The sequence below is a fragment of the Mus caroli genome, chromosome 14, assembly GCF_900094665.2.
Source record: "Mus caroli chromosome 14, CAROLI_EIJ_v1.1, whole genome shotgun sequence".
NCBI lineage: Eukaryota > Metazoa > Chordata > Mammalia > Rodentia > Muridae > Mus > Mus caroli.
Window position 1 is genome coordinate 78445969 of NC_034583.1, and position 23473 is coordinate 78469441.

Below are 23473 nucleotides of genomic sequence, written 5' to 3' on the forward strand. Positions count from 1 at the left end.
AAGCTGTGTTCCACTCACCAGCAGTCCCAAAATCCTGTGGCGGGGGTCGTGGGTAGCTGGCGGGTGTCAGGCAACCCTGCGCTCTAGCTACCCCGGCGCTGATCCGGCCGGATGAGCAAAAGTTAGTTTTTCTATTTCTATTTACTTTTAAGTGTGACAGAGGGCTGGAGGGCAGCTGAGTGTTAAGAACATCCCCTGCTGAGTTCCGTTTCAAGCACTTATTATAAGTACCTACCTGCTTGCACACTGTCTTACCCAGCTCCAGAGGACGCAGTGAGTCTGGAGCGCCTGCTCCCAGGTGCATGCTCCCACCTACAGACACAGATGCACACACTTCTTTAAAATATTTTATCTCTGTTGGACGCTATCGATCTGAGAACCAATCTCTGAGTGAGAAGCTGTGTTCAAGTACTGAAAAATTTCAGCATTTTTAGAGGATATTCTTTAAGCACTGACAGGTAGGGAAAATGCTTTAGAGTGTATTATAAAGCCATGCATTCTTCTAGCAGAAAATGGACGTTGCTTTTAAGAGTTCTTGGATCATATGATTTGGTCAGTATTTTATTGACTTACTAACAATAGAGATAGAGCAGTTTTGAGTCATAAATAACCTAAAGGTTCCTTAAAAATGTGTCCATACCCCACATGATCTAGATCTAAAAGTTGAGTAAAAAAGTACAAGTGTAGCTTTTCAGAAGACTCCGCTGTGAAGCCTCAGGTGAAGGCATTTGCAGGCAAGCCTGATGACTTGAGTTTGATCCCTAGGACTCCCATGGAAGGAAAGCGCCAACTCCTGAAAATTGTTCTTTCATCTTCAAAAGTATCCTCTGACCTATGTGCCCTACTGTGGGGCTGAGGAGCTGCCCCAGAGCAAGAGTGGGGTTGAGGCGTGTACAAACCCTGAACACCTCATCCTGAGATTGGCAGGAGTTGGATTGCTTGCCTCTTGTGCTCGGTCCCCCCAACCCCAGGAGGTCATGTAGCCTGATAGCCAGGTTAAACTTTCTTGCCCCTTATAAGACCATGTGTGGCAGCACCTAGAATTCCTCCTCACATAGATGGGGTATTTCCAGTTCCCTGGTCTGGCCCAATGATATGCCAAAAGGCCCTACCACCCCAACAGTTTAACATACCCCCCACCCCCCAATTAAATGACTCTTCTTGCTGAAGCTGTGTCCTAGGGTCTGTTCTCATGTGCTCCCAGCCACCTGAGGTCTCTTCCAGGCCAATCCTGTCTCATGCCCCCACTTAGGATCCTCTTGTCTACCTCCATAAGTAAACAAAAGAAAAATAAATAAAATTTTTCTAAATTGTTGGGATTGACTTAGCAGAGCTTGGAAGTTAATTTGGCGAATTTTGTAAAATACCTAATATGAAACATTAAATATTGAATATACTCTATTTTCTAAGTAGAGTCATACTTGATGGCTTATGATTTTATAAACTTCGGAAAGGAAAGGATCAAGTGTAGGTTGCTCTTTTGTTAAACAACTTTGAGTTATGAGCCACGGAACCCAGCTGTGTCTAGGACAGGAAGCATCTGCTTCTTTCTGTCTCCACTTAGTGCCCAAGACCCAATAGAGGACGGGTGGCGCCTCTGCTCATGGCAGGCCTGAGGTGATGGAGGCTGTCATGAGGCAACAGCAGGCAGCAACGGAATGAGTGTGTTACTGTCCCTTTCTTAGACAGCAGCTGGTAATCATGGAGGTTTCTGATAACCTTATCTAATCTAGTCCCTTCCACAGGTCCTTTTCCTAAACTCCATGCCCACCCTCTACTATTCCAGACTGGAGATTAAACTCCAACAGGAGTTTTGAAGGGGAAAAGCATATGCTAAGCATAGCAAATGAGATTCCTGCCGGATTGTGTAGATTTGACTACGTGTCCTGTGTTTGCGCTGGGGTGGGAGGGGTAGAGTGAGCACCCAGGATGTCTGAGTCGTCTTTAGTTGCAATATTTGCAGTTGAGCAAGATGAGGACACACCTTTTCCCTTGTTTTGGTTGCTGTTTGCAGTTTTTCTACTGACCTTTTCTGCTTGTTTTTCTTGTTTTGTTTTTGTTTTTAAACCATTTTGTCCTAGTTTATTTAATCAATAACACATTCATCAGAAAGTATTGTTTCTTTGATAATTAAAAGTTGATTCACATTGAAGGTTTTCAAATACAAATGTTAAACACATTATAGCTACATGGATACAGTGAAATTTTAGTAGTTGTCTTTCTGTTCATGTCTACATATTTGTTGGTGAAAAGTAGCCACCTAAAATAGCATTTGACTTTGTGGGCTTTTGTTATTGTTTGTTTATTTTTCAAGGTTGGGTTTCTCTGTTTAGCCCTGCCTGGCTATCCTGGAACGCCGCCCTCTGTAGGCCAGGCTGGCCTCTAACCCAGAGATCCAGACTGCCTCTGCCTTCTGAGTGCTGGGATTAAGGGTGTATGCCACCCCTGCCTGGTTTATATTTGATATGTTGATGCATACCTTCTTATCTGTTTTCTGCTGCCTCAGTTACCAGTATTGTACTCATTAAATTCTCTAGCAGTTGTGAAGATTTTGCAGAGTTGGTTTAAAGAAAGATGTTATTTTTATGTAAGTATGTGTATCTGCTTAAACAATTGAGAGTTTAAGGTGGGATTTATTTGCTGTAATAGAAGAATACGGTGTTGAATATATGTTAACAAGTATGGGATAACGAGATATACTTAATTTGTAAATGACTATGACACAAATCAATCTGTACACTGAAGTCTGGCTCTCTGAAAAGCACAACAGAGCTTTGAGTTTTGTTTATCCTTAAATGAGTACGTTTAGCCTTACATGAATATACAGACTGGACTGAGGCACACACCACTAAATGGCCTACTTTAGTTAGTTAGGGTTAGACTTTGGGCTCAGCAGCAGTCTCATAGTAAAGAGGTCTAAGTTCCAGCCATTTTCCTCTCTGTCTTATAACAGCCCAGTGTTCTGGGACAGTTCTGCTTTGTGTTTTGGTCACCTTTCTGGTCCCACATGTGAGCCACACAGTAGTGTCTGGTATAACTTGGCACCTGTCAGTATGGTGGACTCTAGACACCTGCTCAGTTGTCTTCTGTATTTTAACTGGTCTCCCTTTGCGATTCTTTGGCACATTAGAGTCAAGGAAGACCGTTCCAGAATATTGTAATTGCTTGCATGGGCAATCCTGAGCAGCTGTCATATCTCAGTTTCAAAGAGAAGTGTGCTCAGGAAAGGGGAGGACAGAGGAAAGCTACAGAGACCATTCTTTGATGGTGAGATGATATGCGTCATATCCCTTGTTTCTAAGAATTTTAATCTCATGTCCACCTGAAAGACATTCTGAGAACTGTGGCCTAGCTCAGTGATTCTCAATTTACCTGTCAACTTAACATATTTCCAGTGTGTCAGATGAATGTCTTGCAAGTTGTACAATAGTGTTAGGTTGTTCTACAGTTCTGTGCTCACCCCAGTTTCTGTACCTGTTCTGTCACCCAGCAGTAAGAGAGTTTGCGGGTTGGCATTCATTTGGTCTGTGGCTCACACATGAAGCAGTTCTACTCTATCTGGAAACAGAAATTTTGAAACAGTGATACTCTTTGAATTATGTTAAATTTGAGCAAATTGGTAGGAATAGACAAAGCCTGACTTTAGGGGAGCCTTTTATACTTTTGATTTAATTTATTTGATATTTATAAAAAGTAAAGTGATAACTCATGCTTATAAATTTGCTTATAAAAGGGGATTATAAATATTAGTGATGGTACATATATGCAATCTCAGTACTTGTGAGGCTAGTCCTATATATGACCATTTCAAAACTGACAATGAATAAATAAGTATATATATTACATATATTTTATATAACATCTGTATCATATATTACACACCTCACTGTAGATAACTAGTATGATACATTACATAGTAGGTTTATGAGATCTCTTCAATATTTCATAAGTTCTCTTACTTTTAGCTATGAATTAATACGAGGCCACATTTGGTATCATGGAGCTTACCTACCATTATATTGGCTACATTTTACCTTTTGAATTAATCTTGTTTCATGTTTTCATGAAAAATAAGTCTGAACTGGATTGCTGGTAGTCTTTAACATGCTTTCCTTATTACAATAGTTTTCTTGTATAAATTGAATTGTTAATAGTTATTGGTAATGTTTTAAGCAAAAGCATAAGGAAAATATATATAGGTACAGGTTTCTGTGTATTTGGGACGTTCTTCTTATTTTTTTCTTTTATTGAAAATAGATTTTCTCACATAATATATCCTGATTTTGGTTTCCCTTCTCTGTACTCCTCCCATCTGATCTCCACCTCTCCTCATTCAGATCCTGTCACTTTCTTTCTCTTATTAGAAAGGAGCAGGCTTCTAAGAGATACTACTGAAATATAATAAAATAAAATATAGTAAGATAACACAAAAGCTATCTCATTGAAGTTGGACAGGACAAAACAAGAGAAGGCACAAGAATCAGAGATGCATTTACTCTAACACTCAGAAATCCCATAAACTCTAAACTGGAAGCTATAATATATACAGGACCTGGTGCAGACCTGTGCAGGTCCCGTGCATGCGTCACTCTCTGTGAATTCATATCATACATGATTTGCTCATGTTAATCTTATTTTCTTAGTGTCCTGTATCCCATCAGTCCCTTAAATTCTTTTCTCCTTCTCTTCCGAGGGATGACGGGATTGGATGGAGATATTCCATGTAGGGCTGAGAGTCTCAGGGTGTCTCATTAATCTTTGTGGAGTATCTGGAGTTTCTGTGTTAGTTTCTATCTGCTATAGGAGGAAGCTTCTCTGATGATGGCTGAACAAGGCCATCTTATTGATTTGAGTATGGCAGAATATTATTAGGATTCATTTTTATCACTACATTTTGTTTTAAGAGAAGCATTGTTTTGTTTTTGCCCAAGATCTCTGGGCTGTCTACCTTGTCTCATGTTTGTGGTCACCCAGGCATTGCTGGGTATGGGTTCCATCTTGTGGAATGGGTCTTCAGTCAAATCAGACATTGGTTGGTTACTTGCATAAACCTTGTACTGCCATTGCCCTAGCATATCTTTTAGGCAAGAGTGTTGCAGATAAAGGATTTCTACAATGACTGGCTTGATGTTGAAATTTCTCTTTTGGAATTGTGTAAAATACAGCCTGAAGAATACCTTTCTGTAAGACATATTTTCAAAGTTCAAGATAGGCTAGTGTTTGGCAGAATATTTTTGCTATATTTACCTTGCTTGTTGCTATGATAGTCTGCCTTTTATCCTCTCTATAGACACTTCCTTATCTCTCTCTCAACAGTATTATTTATTTATTTATTATTCCTAAATTACCAATATAAACTAACAGGCCATCAAGAAATCGGTTCTATAAACGTGCTCCCAGCTTTGGGAAATTAAATCAGTATTTGTATGAAACAAATTAATAAATTACTTTGAATAAATGTTTATAAGAATTTGTTGATTATAATAATTACAAGTCTATAACAAAACTAGACTATAATGAGAGATTGTTGAACAAAAGAATAATAACAAAAATGTCACTGTTTAGTGTTGATCTTCAATTAAATTTCATCTACTTTCCTCTTCCTTTTTTATTAGTTCTTTGAGAATTTTGTACAATGCATTTGGATCATCTTTACTTCTCCCCAACTTCTCCCACATCCATCCCCTTTATACTTTATACCCACCCAACTTTATACTGCTTATTTTTATTTTTAATTATTATTTATATATCTTTAAACCCATAAAGTAGTTTATGCTGCCCATATACTTTTGAACGTGTGCCTTTCACTGGTGAGTAGTCTACCCCCCAGAGCCTTACAACCAACTCTCTTTTTCCTAACTACAATCACTTGCCAATAGCTCCTTTGCTAAGGGTAGGACTTACTGTCCACCCCCTGTCTCCATGTTAGAATTTTGTCTTTTCTGGTTCTGTGAATCGTCTGGTTCTGGTATCGTCTCTTATTCTTTGATTGTTGTGGGTCTCTGTGCTAATTGCAATCTACTGGACTCCAAGCTTCTCTGATGGGAGTTGAGAAATTAATTAATCTCTGTGTGTGATGCTAAGCCATCAAGACTTGGTTTAATTCTGTGTCCATTTATCAGAGTAATAGTACTGGGTTCTTCCCTAGAGGCTCTGTCCTGTCTAGTCACTGGTTCTTGGCCCTGATAATAATGCCAGGTATGGGTTTCAACTTTTGGATTGGGCCTTAAACCCAAGCAGAAAGCGTTTGGTTACTACTATGGTATTTGTACTACAAGTGTGTCAGTGAGCATGTCTTCTCAGGCACCTTATTGTTGTAGCTGTCAGGCTTCACAGTTGGGTAAGATTGGTAATTCCTTCTCTCCTCTGGTACATGCATGATACTTTCCAGCATCATGAATAACCTTGAGGGATGATGCTTCTAGGTCAGTACTGGTTTGATTTCTAAATGTTCTGTGACTCAAAGAATCTTCAGCAATAGGGTCTTACTGTCAAGTTCTGGAGGGTAACCAATAGCATTGGAAATAGCCTGTAATATTTGGGGGTATGAGGGTTGATTTGTCAACGACTCTGAAGAAGGTAACCCATTACTGATACTGAGCTTTTAAGTTGTTATTCTATAGTATCCTGTAGGGTCGCTTTGCCCTGCTATAGAATAACTTCATTTAAACTCTTATGTATATATTTTATGAAAGTTGTACAGTAGAAAGTTTGTGATTTTTTTTTTCAAAATGTCTTTAGTGTTATCCCTCTTCATAGTGACTCATGTACCCTGCCCTTCTATCCTCTCCCCATTAAATCTTCCCTGCACCACTTTGTACACTATGCTCTATCTCGACACTCGGATAGCCAAGTGTGCTGGCTGCAAGGTCCCAGGTATCAAGTGAAGCCAGAATCCTATGAGTCCAAACGGGAAGGAGATGGGCTGAGAGGAGGATTCTGTGTCTGGCACACAGTCTTGGGGCTTGGGCAAGTGGAATGGAAGTGGGAAGGGGGGATGCAAGTAGTCTATCTACTTGGGTCTGCACCACGTGTGTTGGCTATGGGGTTCCTGGTGGCAAGCAGGCATGTCTACTTTTGAATTATGTAGTTTGTGGTTAAGAGTATGGGATCAGAAGCACAATTCTCCTAAGCTGATGTCAATCCTGGTTCAACTTGTAACTAGCTATAACTTTGGACGTATTTCTTTAGTACCCACTTTTCTCTGTTTGCTGATCCATATAATGGCATCAATGGTAGTAGGTCTCATGTGGTGTAATTAGAAAGACTAGGAGTTAATCCAGATCTTGTTTAGATCACTGCTTGGCATTTGATGAGCACATGGTAGAGCCTCAATGTTTTGTGTTTCAAGATTGTCCACACTTAAGTAACTTCAGATGACTTGCACATACATGGATTTCTATGCATATATCAGCTTTTCGTTTTATTTTGTAATTTTTTTTGTTTTTTGAGAGAAATATTTTAGGGATTTGAAATTTTCTAACTTACAGTAGTGTTTGGTAATCTCTCAAAGATGAAATGGCCCAGGAAGATAGAATATTTGATATATTATTTTACTTGTACATTGGAAATAGAAGTTTGATAGGAATTTGTGAGTATCCAGTCCCTTAACTGTATGAATAGTAAATCTCAGAAAGTGAAGGAAGGTGATTTCATATTTTCACTGAAATGTTGCATTGATAAGTATTTTTATTTTATTTTTGTAAGCTTTGGTTTTCTCTGAGTAATGGGATTCTGTTCCCCCAAAATGAACTGTGTGGAACCAGTTCTGTGACATGAAAATTTATGGAACAGGGTTAATTTTTTAAAAGAAAACTTTTTGAATGAGAAAGACTATCTTTACAGGAAAAGGAGATTATATAATTTTACCTGAAATATGGAATCAGAAAACATGGTCGAAGTTCCAAATCTAGCTTGCTGCCTAGTTTTGTCAATAAAGTTTTATTTAGACACATCCATAAGAATTAATGTACCCATGTCCGTGTCTCATTTTATGCTACAGAGGAAGAGTTAAGTATTCGTAACAAATAAGATGGCTTATAAAGTCCACAGTTTGTACTTTGTAGCTCTTTGCCGTAAAGTTTGCTGGTGTCTGCTGTGACTAATTTGTAAGTAATTAGTGCCGTAGATGCATTACTCTATTGTGAGAAAATACAGAGATGGGACCAGGTAGTGCATGCTCCTTATTCCAGAATTAGTCAAACTCAGTATGGCGAAACCATCACGACCATTGTTCTTAGCTTAGTGACAGGAGGGGTGAGGACAAATTAGTCAACTTCTAGTATTGGATTGGAAAATGCAAGGACTTTGTCAGATGCAGATTTGTCAGTGGCCTTTGTGAATTGGTCTACTGATTTCAATAGAGCTTTTCCATTGTGCCCTGGGGCAGATATAAATCTTGCATTGCCTTTACTTTTAGATTTCAAAGGAACAACTTCCCATGGTTTAGAATGCCTACAATAGAGGGGAGTTTGTTTTGCTGAAATATATGCTTTTTTTTTGAAGAGAAAAATTTAAAATTAAGTCTGTTTTTTGACAGTTTTATACATGTACATAATGCATTCTGATTACTCATTCCCCACACCTCCTTCCCTACATTCTTCCAGTGCACCTCCTTCCCTGTGCCTGCCTTTTTGAGATTAGTGACTTTTGGATTGCTTGTGTTCCATTTAGTTTAACTAGGGCCGTCAATGTGACCATTGAATTAGAGCTTTTTAATACAGGAAAAAGTGTGTGTGAGAGCTTGGAAAAAAAATAGCAGTCCTCGCTAGGCACAATAGCCAATGCCTTTAGGACTAGCACTCAGGATGTAGAGGCAGAGGTAGGCTGGTCACTGCCAGTTCCAGACCAGCTTGGTCTACATAGAAAGTTCCAGGTCATCCAGGAATAAAACAAAATTAAAAACACCTAAGAGAACTCCCAATCATTAATCCTGAATAAAATTTGTTGGAACAGTTAAACATATTTAGTAATCTATCATATTTAAGTTTACCTTACTTGAGTTCATCAAAATGCTTATTAGAAATTGAATCCAAGGAAAATTAATGTTTTTGATCTGATAAAGGTTGATGATGTTTTGTAGTAGGGTTGAAGGACCAGCTTAGTTGTAACATCCTTGTTTTTTTGAAGATGTGACTCTCAAATTTCCAGAATCACTAGTTTTACCTTGTAGAGATCTAGTCACTGGAATTCATTACACAATTTGAATTTTTAATATCATTCTGATTATAGAAATTGTGGTACTGCTTCTTAAATGTTTACAGTAAAGGCAGTTCATGTATTGAGGCTGAAAATAACCCAGTGATAAAAAGCATACTTACCCCTTTAATAAATGGAATCAATAGTAGACAGATACTACTACTGGGAAGCTAGGTCCTGAAAGTACTAACTTAAGCAGCCTGTGGGTGGTTTGAATAGCTTCCATAGGGTCATATACTTGAATGCTTGGTCATCAGAGAGTGACCCTACTTCACAGGGATTAGGCGGTATGGCCTTGTTAGAGGAGGTGTGGCTTTATTGGAGGAAGTGTGTCGCTGGGTGGGCTTTCAGGTTTCAAATACTGAAGCCAGGCCCAGTGCTTTATTCTGCCTGTTACCTTTTACTTTGGATGTAGGACTGTAACCTACATGCCAGCAGCATGTCTGCCTGAATGCCATCATGCTTCAAACAGGATGACAATAGACTAAACCTCTTACTGGAAGCAAGCCCAATTAAATGCTTTCCTTTATAAGAGTTGCTGTGGTCATGATGTTTTGTAGTAGGAGACCATTGACTAGACAAAGATTGGTACCAAGAGTAGGTTATTGCTGTGACAGGCCTGACCATGCTTCTTGTTGGTTGAATATGTGCTCTTTGGAACTGATTTTGGATTATGGAAACAGTTAAATGCTTTAAGTGGGGCTTAATTGGCCATACTAGCAGAAGCAGCATAGTCAGTGGTACTAAGAGCAATGTGTATCATGGTGGCCTGGCTTAAGGTGTTTCAGAGGAGAAGAATTTTATTTTGTGGCCTAGAGACTGTTCTTGTGATGTTTGGCAAATAATGTGACTGCTTTTTGCCCTAGCCCAAAAAAAAAAAAAAAAAAAAAAAAAAAAAGAAAAAGAAAGGAAAGACTGCCTGAGGCTAAATTGAAGAGTTTTGGTTTAACAGTGTTAGTAGAGGAGATTTCAAATAGCCTAGTATTGACTGTGTCAACTGGTTATTAGTAGCAAGTCTTATGCAGATCTTTAAATGAAAAGTTGCAAGTAGAGCAAGGAAAAATAGAAAATGTACAGTTTGAGGAGAAAAGAGCCACCAAGAAGTGTAATGGTGCTAAGTCATGGAGATGACCAGACTAAAGAAAAGCCTGATACTAACCCGAGGGCAAGACCCCACACAGCAAAACTTCCAATTCATGAAAAGGACTTAAAGAAAACTTAGGGCCTGGTGTGGTGCCACAGACCTTAAATCCCAGTACGGGGGAGGCCGTTCAAGAGTAGCCTGTTCTACAAAGCATGTTTCAGGACAACCAAGCTTAGGCAGTGAAGGAAACCCTTGAAAAAGAAAGCTGGTGAAATTGTATTTGAATAAGGGCCATGTTCCATCCCCAGCAAAGCTACAGAACTTGGCAGCTTTTAGCCACATGGTTCTGGCCCTTGAATCAAGGATATAAGAAATGGATTTTGGAATCTCCTTCTGTGATTAAGGAAAGCCACTAGGGCCAGGCATGTATCAGGGGGGTCCTAGAGAGGCCTTTAAGTGAAGCTAAAACCTGGATTGCCTTGGAGTTCCAAAGATGTTGGAGATGCCAGAGCCCTGGAATGCCTGCTGAGGGAAGCTTCTAACAGGAAGTTGTAGGCTTAGACTTTCCTAAACCTATTTTATTTTGGGTTCTAGAACACTTCTACCTCTCTTTTAGCTCACTGAGCAGAGGTAGGGAAGAAGAAGGTTGATAGGAAAAAAGAGGGTTGGGAACCTGTTCAGAAGTAATTCTTTGGGGTGACATTACTCTTCATCGTCAGGATACCAGAAGTCCAGTCCAATAACAAACTCCAAACGTGAATCAGTAGCACCTGCTTCATCCAGCAGAAACCACAAGGCTCAGCCAAATCCTCGTGAGCCAGTGGAAGCGACAAGAATCAGCCAGAATTCAACGGGAAGTTCTTTAGGGCATTTCTCTATATGAAGAGCAGCAAAGCATTGCAAGGTGTAATAATGCAAGAGTGTCCTGTCACTGTCTGCCAGATTCTACTTATATTCTATCCAAACATCATGCACCCTCTCAAGCATCGCTCCAGCAAAATATCACATGCCTTCTCTAAATATCACATGCCTTCTCACGTCTGCTTCAGGAGAACATCCTCTCACAGGACAGCTTCCAGCAAAATATCATGTGATACAACTGAGTTTCTAAAGAAACCAGAAATTTCTACCTCAGGGAGTGGAACCAGCCCAGGGGAAAGAAGTGTGTTGTTGCAGGAGTAGAAGATCTGACTAGCCCTTTGGTGACATCAGACGTGGAAATACAGAGTTTGGAGTTGGCTGGGTTTGAGCCTTGCTTTGGTTTAGTATTTCCTCACTAGGCTCCCATCCCTATATATCCTCTGCCATTGTATGTTGGAAGGATGTAATCTACTTCAGTTTGATTTTTACAAGGGTTAGAGTTAAGAGATTTGTAGGCAGCTGATGCCTAAAAGATGGCACCAGTTTCCAATACACCTTGGCTATAAACAACATCACTGTGCAGGCGCTAGCCTGAATCTGGCACCAAACCCTCCCGTGCAGGTGCATGCTAATGAAGTGTCAACAGGCCGACCAATCCCAGGAGGACACATAGCCCTCCCCAGTGCTGGGGTGTATATAAGGAGTCCTCCCTGGGTTCCCGTAGCATCGAGGTGTTCCTGCAATATAGATGTTGAGAAGAATCGATGGTGTTGCGTTTTCCTTGCCGGAAGAGGTGGGCGCAACAGAGATTGCCTTGAGTCTTAGAAGGGACCTTGAATTTTGGACTTTTAAACAGTGTTGAGAGCGTGATAGACTGTTGGGACTTTTTGAAGTTGGACTGATGCGTTTCTGCATTATGATATGACTTCAGGCCATTGGGGGGCAGGGAGGGAAATGTGGTTTGACTAATGGATCCCATAGGCTCAGATATTTAAATACTTCGTTCTTAGGGAGTGGTGTTACTTGATAGGGATTAGGAGGTGTGGCCTTGTTGGAGTAGGTGTGGCCTTGCTGGAGGAAGTGTGTCACTGGGGGTGGGCTCTGGGGTTTCAAATGCACAAGGGAGACCCAGTGTTTTTCTCTGTTTGCTGCCTTCCAATTTGGATGTAGAGCTCTCAGCTACATTTCAAGTACCATGTCTGCCTCCATTCCCCCATGTTGACAATGGACTAAACCCCTGAATGAAACCCCTAAATGCTTTCTATATGAACTTAAGACACAGACCAATGCAATGAATATGAGACATTTGTAGAATAATTTTATAAGAATTATAATTAACTACGTATAAAATTGTGAAATATTAGAAAAATATAAAATTATTTTCTTTCCTCAAATGTCCGGACTTTGAATGAATACTTTATGGCTTCAGTGGCAAGCAGTCTGGCTTAGTGACCCTCTGAAAGTGTTAAATAGTTCCCAGAAGAAGGTCAGGTCAGTTGTTCTTACAAATATCACTTTGGCTTTTATTTCAGAGTTTGTTAAGAGATACATTGTAAATTAAGGATAATTTAAATAAAACCTTTTTATTTTTGAGATAAATTTAATGAGGTTTTCTTAAGGAAAATGAATTCTGGGAGACATTCCATGTTCTTGACTCCTATTCAAAAATAAAATTAATGGATAATGCCTTTGCTTTTGGTAGCAGTGCTATTTCTTCATGTGTTTTGCTTAACAATTAACTTTATTGGATGCCTCAAAAGTGGCCCATTAAGATTTAGCGTGGCCTCATTTTAAGTTAGAAGCAACCCATTGTAGGACTTCATTGAGACTCAGCAATAGATACCTTAAAGTGTAAAGGCTTTCAACAAAATGGGGGTGGAGATGGCCCAGTAAGTGAAGTGACTTAAATTCAGATTCCTAGGATCCATATAAAAAGGTAAATATGTACCCTCACAGCTGAGCCATCTCTCCAGCCCAGCCAAACAGCTGCCGAAAAGACAAAGTCACTCTTAGAGAAAAAAATATTTTATAATTATTGCTGAAGTATGTTTTAATTACAGCTTCATTCACGTGTTACTTAAGAAATATCACTAAAGTTAGAGCACAGCTAGCACTGATTTTCTTATATGTGAGTCTTCACAGAGCGTGTGCTGTGATTTTTCTTTTTTTTAGTCTGACTTTTTCTTAGCTCTAATATATAAAGAATCTTTCAAAAGGAAGGAACATGAACAAAGGCTTAGCAAGAAATCAGGAAAACATGTAAGGACAGTTCACACACAAAGAAAGAAAAATGATTCTAAACTGAATAAAATAAGCAGTAGGAATTGAGGGAGTGAAGGGATGTACTTTCTCAGAAATCAGAAAAGGGGGCTAACTGGGTGAGGGGGATCACCTGGGCGTGCCTGCAAGCTGCCAGATACTTGGAATTCTTGCCAAAAGGTTTTATGTGACAGATTTTCTTTCTCTCAAATGTAAAGAATTTTGATTAAACACACACACACACACACACACACACACACACACATTGTTGCAGAGTTTATAATAGAAAATTCATTATATTAGAGAGCTTGAGTAATAGAAATTTATTTCTCAAGTTTCTGGAGTCTGGGACCGACAAGAGCCATGTGGTGGAGTTAGTGCCCGGTGAGGAGCCTCTTCCTGGGTTGCCAGTGGACTCCTTAATGTACCCTTACATATCAGAGGACAGGGAGAAGAGAACTCTTGCAGTGTGTCTAATGGCATCAGTCGCATCAGGAGGGTTCCACCCCCAGGAGCTAAGTACCTTCCAAAAGCCCTGTCTACAAATGCCAGCGCACCAGGAGTAGAGTTTGAACACAGGAGTGGGAGGCAGACAAGCTGCTGCTTTCCCTGGCTGCTGCAAAGCTTGGACCCACTCCTAGTGTGTTCCTTTCAGTTTGCCTGAGACCCTTAATGCCTTGGTAGCTGAAAAACTTGAGTACGAGGAACTTTTCTCAGTTCTTTTGCCCTGCTTCTTGTGTTTAGTAGCTGAAAACCTAGAATGTATAAATCACTATTTAGGAAAATTATCTGTGCCTGATTTTCATCTCGCTAAATATAATGGCTAATTCTGTTAGCTTAATCTCTTACTATTTTGTTTTTGTGGTTCTCTTTATCATCTCATGCTTTCTACCTTGCTCTTCCTTGTCTTTTCTGACCTACCTGTCTTTTTAAGTCGTTGCTCCTTTACCTTGTATATCATGGTTTTAAGTCGTCAAGGTCTGTTTGAAGTAATGACACTTCATGAACAGTGTAAGGACTTTTCAATATAATGTTATTTATCTATTTCTGCCCATTGTCCTGCCATTGTTTAACAATATTTCTCATATCTAGTAGATATATAAGTCCTTTATAATATTTTGACTTTGCCTGAAATATTCTAAAGTCTTAAATTTGTGTGTAATGTATGATGTAATGGTAGTTTTAATTTCTCTTATATATTTCTAAGTGAAAAGTTTTCTATCTCTGCATTTCCTTTTGCAAGTGCTTTTAATTCTTTCCTTCGTGTCTGATCTCATCATGTAATTTGCTGAGCTGAATAATTTCTTTCATTCTTTGTACTGAGTCTGCTAGTAGTAAATCTCCTAGCATTTACCTAGGACTCTCTCCCTGATTGTATTTTCATACCAAAAGATACATTTCTATTGCAGGTTCTCTACAGATTGTAGATGGACGCTTTGCAGTATCTTATTGATGTGATTTTACTTTCTCCTGAAATGAATTCTTTCTAATGGGACGTTAGGGATTGCTTATTTCTTATCTCTGTCAAGCTCATTTGTGCTGTCAGCACTGTAAGTCTTGGTCCTTGTCGTTTGTTTTCTGCAGAGGTGTGACAGTTATGTATTTTGTTATAAAGAGCTTTGTATCTATTCACTGTTTGATCAGTTCCTTTGTATTAGCTGGAGTCAAATCTTTACAGATGCGTTGAGTTTGAAGCCTTAACTTTCCCCCCATGAGACCAGGGTAAGCCTGAGACCATCCCAGAGGGAGGCTTTGTCTTGAGAGCTCAGCTGCCAGCTTTGAAAGTGTGGGTGATACTCATCTCTGAGTTTTCCTCCCTGCTGCTTGAGAATTAGGCTTTTTTTGTGCCTAGGCATCTCTTTCAACCCTGTCATGTGCTTCTTAGGTTCAACTTGAAGTGGTTTCTTGTGGGTTTCCTAAGGGCCACTCCACCAATGACTGCTCAACTTCTTGAGTGCCTAGAAGGACTTTTTAGTTCCCCTAACTTGTTTTTGGTATTTGAAGGTTTGGAATGTCTAGAAATGTATGAAGAATGGGAGAGACAGGGTCGTTTACACCCATTTGCAGCCAGAGTCTGAAGTGGTAAAAGGATTCTTTTCTGAGTCCCTTTGTACTGGGCTTTCTGTTAGGCAGGTGTCTCTCTCTCTCTGTATGACAGAGTAGCCATGCTGTACATCACACGAGAGTCAGCAGGCAGTTGCTAATTTGGTTGTTGAGACACAAGGCTATGGAAAGAGTCTTAAATCTGTCTGCAGTTTCCTTGCTTTGTGGTAGATACCTCTTCCTTTGGCAAGAATAGAAGAGATATTTCCTTGTGCTCTTAGCTTCCTGGTATGTTAAAAATTCCATGACTTTTGTCCCATTTGTCACCTGTTTCAGTTGTTGAGTTGTTTCATTGAGAATGATAAGCTCTTGCTGCCTTGTAGAAATCCTTATTTCTCTTCCAACTATTGCGGATTTTTTTTTTTTTTTTAAGAGCTTTCTCTCTTAAAGTGGCAAAACATCATCTTTAAAAATTAGTGACTGGTAAGTCATCTTCTACTAGAATTTAATTGTTCTTGAAATTTCCTTACATTCTACATTTTTTTACATTTAAAGTAGAATATTGATGTGGCTGCTCTATCTTGAATGGTAAACCTAGCTTAAAGTCTTTGAATGTCCACCTTGTTCATTGTGTCACAGAGCTGGTGAGAAGGGACCCATGTGGTCTTGTAGCCAGCGCTCTTATTTTACTGATGGAAAATTACTGTGCTCTAGCTAGCAAGCCATATAAAAATTAGCATCTTCTTATTTACCTGTAGTTCTTCACATTTTTATTTGTCATTTAGCATAGTATTTTTATATTTTAGGTTTTTTTTCTAAATAATTTTTACTCTAAGGTAGACTTTGAAATTTAAAAATCCTTAGAAAAGACAAATTCTTTTTGTGGGTGTTAGTTATTTTATTTGTTTTTTCTAGACACATAAATTATATGTAGGTATAAAGAATTTAATATGTTACATTCTCAATGTGAATATAGTAATTTATATAAAATATAGATTAGTACTTATGAATAATGTTTCTGTTTAAATTGTTTTAAGTGGCTGAATATAGTGTTTCATAAACTTTGTGCCTTGATCATAGAAATAAGCTAATCTTCATCAGGGCTTTGTAGCAACTAGTTAGAAATTACTAGCCATTCATTCATTTGAAAGAACATAAAAATATTAGGTGTAGTCTCCCAGGGACAGGTGCTAGCATATGTGTGTTTTAATATTTTTATAAATGATTAAAAAGACAAAGGGTATAGAAAAAATTTATGTAAACTTTCTACCTTGTAAAATGCTAAATTCTGTTGCCAAATAAATTTATTAAATAAAATATTGAATAGTACTGGTTTATTAAAATCAAATACAATTCTTTTTTTTTTTTTTCACTATTTAAATGTTTCATTTCATGTCGGCTGGGGCTCCGTCCCAGGCTGCTTCTCGATGGGCTGGTGGGGCCTGTACGGGTACTTCTCCTTGTCCAGCTTGGCTTCTGGGAAGATCTCATTCGCGTCATCACTGGTCATCTGGTCAAAGGGAATTATGTTCCTTGTTTTCTCCAGCTGCTTCTCATACTCCTGGGTCCTGAGCTGAGATCCAGACACAAACTCAGTACAGTTCTTTACATCCTCCTCCTCCTCCTGGTCCACCAGGGCTGTGTACTTATCCTGAGGCACAGGAATCTTCAGGGCATTATACTGCTTTTCAAAATCATCCACCAAGCCAGGCTTGGCCACATTGGCCTTACCACATTGTAGTAAGCCCAGTCAATCGCAGGTGGTTTCTCAGACAGACTAGCCAACCTGGGGTGGAAGGTCTCATTCCAGGACTTCAGGGCATTTCCAATTGCCTTCTGGTTTTGGGGCATGATCTCCACAAAAGATACCCAATCAGTGGTTTTTAGAGCAAGTTTACGCCCAGCCATCTTGGGATACTTCACCGACCCCCGGCGGAGTGCTCAAATACAATTCAAGTAAGTGTTTTTTTCCAGTCTTTTCTAAGAAGTGATCCAGCTAAAATTACCTTAGGCAACTCTCTCTGGTTTCTTGTGTTTTATTACGAGGAATTTTGCACTAGTGTATGATTTGTTTGATAGTTTTTGTATCTGTCATGAATGTATAGAGTTGTAGGATTTAGCATTTCCTTGCAGTTTCCTCCTGCCTCCTGCTGTACTTCCCTCTGACCTCTCCTTTATGAGATGACATGAGGGGTGTGACTCTGAGTCTGTGTCAGCGCTCTGTCTTGGACCCAAGGCAGGACAACGTCATGCGATTCCCAGCCTTTTTTCCTATTGAGTAGTTTTTGCCGCTTGTAGAATTTTCTGTGTGTTCTGAAAATCCAGATAGGAGCCTAACCTAAGTACCCCTCCTCTCTTTCCCTTTATTGTGCTGAGAACTTGCCTTTCACTGGGTTCTTGCAATACCACTAGTAATTGCTTAAAGCCCTGGGAGGTACTGTTACTCTCTACTCTGCCCGTCTCCTCTCTATAACTTAGCTCTTCCCTTCTTGGAATTGTTATGTGAGTGTAGAACTCTGGATTATTCAGGTTTTCATACATGCTTTTGGTCATATCTCAGTTAGAGTTTGGTCAATGGCAGACTGTATAATTGATGGTGTCCTTGTGAAAAGTTCCTGTTGATTTATGATATCAAGGCTGTTGTGAAAGTCATGCTGCCTTGCAGTACATTTGTCTGTTGTCATCAAACCTGCTATGTTGCTAAGTTACAAGTTTGTGGCCCATACAGTTATATATACTGCTAAATAATTGATAGTTGGTAATGATAAGTGGTTTGGTTTTTGTGTATTTACTATTTATTACTTTATGGTATCCTATTATTGTAAAACAGTTGTTGTTCTGAAGAGCCATGCTCCTCCTGTATCTAATATTTATCTTGCCTACCACTTACACTACTTTTTCGTTGCTTAATTTAATCTGTTGTCTTGTTCCTAATGTGCCCTAGGACTTTTTAATATAGAGATATGTCACATGGATTGCACTAGAGCAGAATTAAACATTTTGAAATTCAACCTCTAGCAATAGACTTTTCAGTGCCTCATCTACCTCTGTGGGTGAGTGTGTTCACGCACGCGTGCACACACACACACACTATTTATTTTTACACACACACGATTTTATACATACACTAAATATAACCACATATTGAATAACATAGTTGTGTAGTAGGGTATATATCCCAGCTCTCTACAAATGCATTTTATGATGTTTTTACAGTAATAACAAGTCCAAGTAGTTTGCAGCCCCAGAAACTGTTTATAGCTAACCCTGAAGGAGTTAATTTTTAATTTTGAAGTTATATTAGCTCACTGTACTCACTTAAAATGTAATATATTGAAGTAAAATTTGCTAACAAAATGAACCATTGTAAGAATAAAGATTTTAATGGTTCTGTATTTCCCTTCCCTCTCCCCCATTCAGCTTCCTGAAATACATCTTTGTTTTCCAACGCCACCCTCCTCCCACTTTAAAAAATTTATAGGGATTCATTTTATTTTATTTTTAAATGTCATTTATCCATTTAATTTTTTACAGGTATACTTGTAAACATCCCTGCCACTGCCCTGGTCCTTGTCCTCCTCTCCCCGTTAGCCGTCCCTCTACTATTGCCCTTCTGTATGACCTGTCTTCATTAGGGTTTCTATTTCTGTGACAAAAACCATGCCTGAAAAGCAAGTTGGGGAGGAATGAGTTTATTTAGCTCACATTTCCACATTGCTAGTCATCACTGAAGGAAGTCAGGACAGGAACTCCAGCAGAGCAGGAACCTGGAGGCAGGAGCTGATGCAGAAGCCATGGAGGGGAGCTGCTTATTGGCTGGCTTCTCCTGGCCTGCTCAGCCTGCCTTCTTATAGAACCCAGGGATGGCACCACCCATCACCAGCTGAACACTTCCCTATTGATCACTAATTGAGAAAGTGCCCTACAGCTGGATCTCATGGAGGCCTTACATCAACTGAAGCTCCTTCCTCTGATGACTTGTGCTGAGTTGACACACAAAACCAGCTAGTACAACTGACCGTTTGTCAACTTGACACATAAGCACATCACAGTTAAGCTGCAACCTTTCCTTTCTTATTTATCCCCAAGATCTCATGTTAAAAACTTAAATAACTTTTGAAGTCCGACAGTCTTTACAAATTCAAATACATTACAATTTCAGGTCCTTTTATAATAGCCAATTTCTTTTAAAATCCAAAGACTTTTAAACTTTAAAGTCTCTCAATTGTACATTCCAGTAAAATAAAATTTAAATTATTTATAGGCTTACACCTACCAGTCAAGTTTATTGAACACTTGAAGCAATAAGGCATTTTACACTGAATAGAAAATCGCCCTAATTAATCCTAAGGGGTGATCTTGATTCTTAAAATTTAAGAATCCCCACAGTTAAATTTATATGGACATATTAAATCATGTAGTCCACTGGTTTGTGACCATCTATTGCAACAGTAATTTTGTACCAGTTCTGGTGGCCACATGTCTGAAATGAAGGGTCTCCAGAGCTGCTCTCAAGTCAGAGATGACAGGAAGGGGGCGCGGTGGGTGGCGAGGCCTCCCAGCTCTGGGCACTTGCAGTGGTGCTGTGTGATTGTTCCTGTGTCCGAGGACCCTCTTCATCTCTGCCTTTTTTCTTAGTTAGAGCTAGAGAGCCCCTGAACAGTCTTGAGTGAATGGATGGTTTCTTTTCTCCTCTTCCTGGTATTTTTTTGAGACAGGGTTTCACTCTGTGAGTCGGGCTAGACTCCAGTGCATGGAGACCCAGGGCGGTAGTGTGGATTCACCATGTGTGCCACCAGGCCCTGCTGATTTCATGGTTCTTGCTACCATCAGTGATACCTTTTGTGTTTTCAAGTAAATTAAGACACATTTTCCAAAGACTAGATAAAACATGGTTGTCTATTTTTGTGGACCACTGTTCATGCTTTTTCTACAAAAAGATAAATGGAGATTGTCAAATTCTATTTTAAAATAAAATTTGAAACATTAAATTATTTGTAGCATTTTGACTTTAGAAATTTAGTCAACATGAACATTTTATATTAAGGTACATTTTAAAGAAATTAAATTTGAAAATAGTTATACATGTATTTCACATATTGTACTTAAGTGAGTTCCCGTTTTGAATTTAATATTGTGCTTTTTTTTTTTTTTACATAAGTCTTCTATAGGGGAATTGCTATGTTATTAGATAGATTATATGAATGTCTGTGGTAAATTTAAAAAGATGTTTAGAATTGCCCATAATAATTTGAGTAGCAGATTTTCAGTTCTAAAATGTTTGATGAATAGTATGAATCTAAATAAATTATAAATGTAAACTCTACAATACCCAGTTTTCCTTTACTATAAAATTTTAGACATTGCTTACTATCTATATCTTGTCATAATTACTGCCATAAATGATAGACTGAGCAGAATTATGATTCATGTACTTTATATAGGAAATTAGGGCAGAAATAGTTGTTTTTAACAGACTAAGTGGTTTTCTAGTTATTAGCTTGAGAGGCTGAACCAGGCTGGTTGTGAGTTTGAGGCCAACCTGGTGTATGTACATAGTGAGTTGGAAGTCAGATTATGGGAGTAAGAAAACCAACAGAGTCACAACCCCCACGCACCCCTCCATATCTAAGAAGTTGAAAGTGACACTGAAGAATGCGTTGGTAAGGAGGACTTGCTGTTCTCCAGAAAACTGGGATTGGGTTTCGAGCACCCACATGGTAGCTCAAAACTGTATGCCAGGTCTAGGGCATGACACCTTTTTCTGGCATTTTGATACTCTGCACACATGTTTTGCACAGGCATATGTGGAGGCAAAAGCACTGTACATATAATATAGGAAAATAATAAATACGTTGAAAGAGTTACCTTCCATGTAGCTGACATTTCTTCAGTTCTCAGTGGCCTGAATGTGAGAAGAATCTAAGCAACATGTCGCTCAGACGTGTACAGAGAAAGGTGTACACTTTAGTTTTTAGTAGTAACCTTTGAAGAAATTCCCTTCACTGTTTGGCATTTTTTTTCCTCATTAGAAATAATCTTTATGTGTCAAATTTTGAAAATATTTTCCAAAATAAACAGTGGTATTGGACTTGGAAGAGTGTGGTCCTGCTGTCTTTGTGCAACTTTACTGGGTTTTTATATCCACTACCCTTTCAACCCCGATCCCCAGTTCCTTCTGTCTTAGGTGTTTTTGTTTTTGTTTGTTTTGTTTTGTTGTGAAGTGAAACCATGACTAAAGCAACTCTTATAAAAGGAAATATTCAATTGGGGCTGGCTTACGGTTTCATCACGACAGGAAACATGGCAGTGTGCAGGCTAACATGGTGTGGTGTTGGAGGAGTAGAGAGTTCTCCATCTTGATCTGAAAGAAGCCAGGAGACTGTTTCTGGAAGACCGCTAAGAGGAGGTTCTCTTCTGCACTGGGCGGAACTTGAACACTAGGAGACCTGAAAACAAGCCTACACAGTGACACACTTCCTCCAACAAGGCCACACCTCCTAATAGTACACTTCCCATGGGCCAAGCATGTTCACGCCACACCTTCCAACCCCCCAACCCAAGGATTGAGAGAAAGAAGGTAAGAGGGGAGGTAACTTTGTGTAGAGGTCCTTCAGGTAAGCCCGGTCTTCGTTGTCAGGATATCCAGTTTCTTCCTGTCTCTTTGCTCATGACTTTTTAACAAACCACAGCAGGAGCAGCAGCCTCCTCAGAATGCCCAGGTCGCTCTCAGGGCTCTGGCAACTGTGCCCTCTAAAACGTTCCCAGAATTCTAAATGTCACACACTTGCAGAAACTGTCGCAGCTGACAAAACCGAGGCCCCGCCCCCAGCATGAGGCCCATCGTAATCACCTGCTGTGAAGCCGCCTCATATCCCTCACCTGGGCTTAAAAACATACTCACAAACCCGGGCTCTTTAAGAAACCACACTTCTCAGTACAAAACAGAATTAGTATTTGCTTAGCCTGTTTTCTTCCAGCAATGTACTGAGTATTTCATGTTTCATTTATTATTAGAACAACTTTACGGATCAGTATTTCTAGTATTTCTGCTTTTTGTAGGAGATAAATCGAAGCATGAAATGAGGAAACCGACCGAGATCCTGCTTGTTAAAGTGTGGAGTGCAGACAGCCCTGCTTCACCAAAGTGCAGACAGGTGACTTGTCATGCTCCGTACAGAGATGCAAACGGCCCTGAACCTGTGATCCCCTTGTGCTTAATCCCAGGCGGGCTTGCTTTCCTGAGGCCCGGGCAGGGCCTCCGCAGTCATGGGTGCTGGAGGACAGAAGTCACTCTCAAGTACAGGGTAGTAAGCTCTGGCCGAGCCTTGGACAGTGTGTGGTTTTGGAGCCATATCACATTTGTGTCAAGAAAGGAGACAGAACTATCCAACCATTTCTTATATTAAAAGATGGCTTATTGAAACTAGCTACACTCTGCCTCTAAATTAAAGTATGAAAATATTGAAGTAGGTCATAAAATATAACCTTGATGAAAGAAATAATACCCAGAATACACTTTGAATTTTATGAAAGTTTACTAAATGAAGAACATTGTTAGGTTACCTTGACTACTGTGGTTTGTGTGATACACCAAATATGAAGTCTTACAGGAAATATTTTAAAATTATTATTTGCTCAGCTGTTCTAATAAACCTTCCAGGCTTAGAATCTTCACGGGTTGGTCCGGTATGGAAAGCATTTTAATATTTTAAATAGGGAAATGATTTTATGATGTATTGTTACCTACCTCTTATAGTTAGTCTTCAAATGTCATTTTTATTTTGGTATCAGAGAGAAACAGTTATTGAAACAATATTGAAAACATCGTTGTTAATATCCACTTATCAGTGAGTATATACCATGTGTGTTCTTTTTTTCACTGGGTTACCTCACTCAGGATATTTTCTAGTTCTATCCATTTGCCTAGGAATTTCATAAATTCATTCTTTTTAATAGCTGAGTAGTACTCCATTGTGTAAATGTACTATATTTTCTGTATCCATTCCTCTGTTGAGGGGCATCTGG

At 39.3% G+C, this 23473-nt stretch overlaps 1 protein-coding gene and 1 pseudogene across 1 annotated transcript in view; one reads left to right on the plus strand and one right to left on the minus strand.

Moving 5' to 3' along the window:
• The window catches only part of Tdrd3 (tudor domain containing 3), a 126453-nt gene that overhangs the window by 8342 nt on the left and 94638 nt on the right, over positions 1–23473 (plus strand). The window lies entirely within an intron of this gene.
• LOC110309624 lies at positions 16836–17386 on the minus strand (annotated as a pseudogene).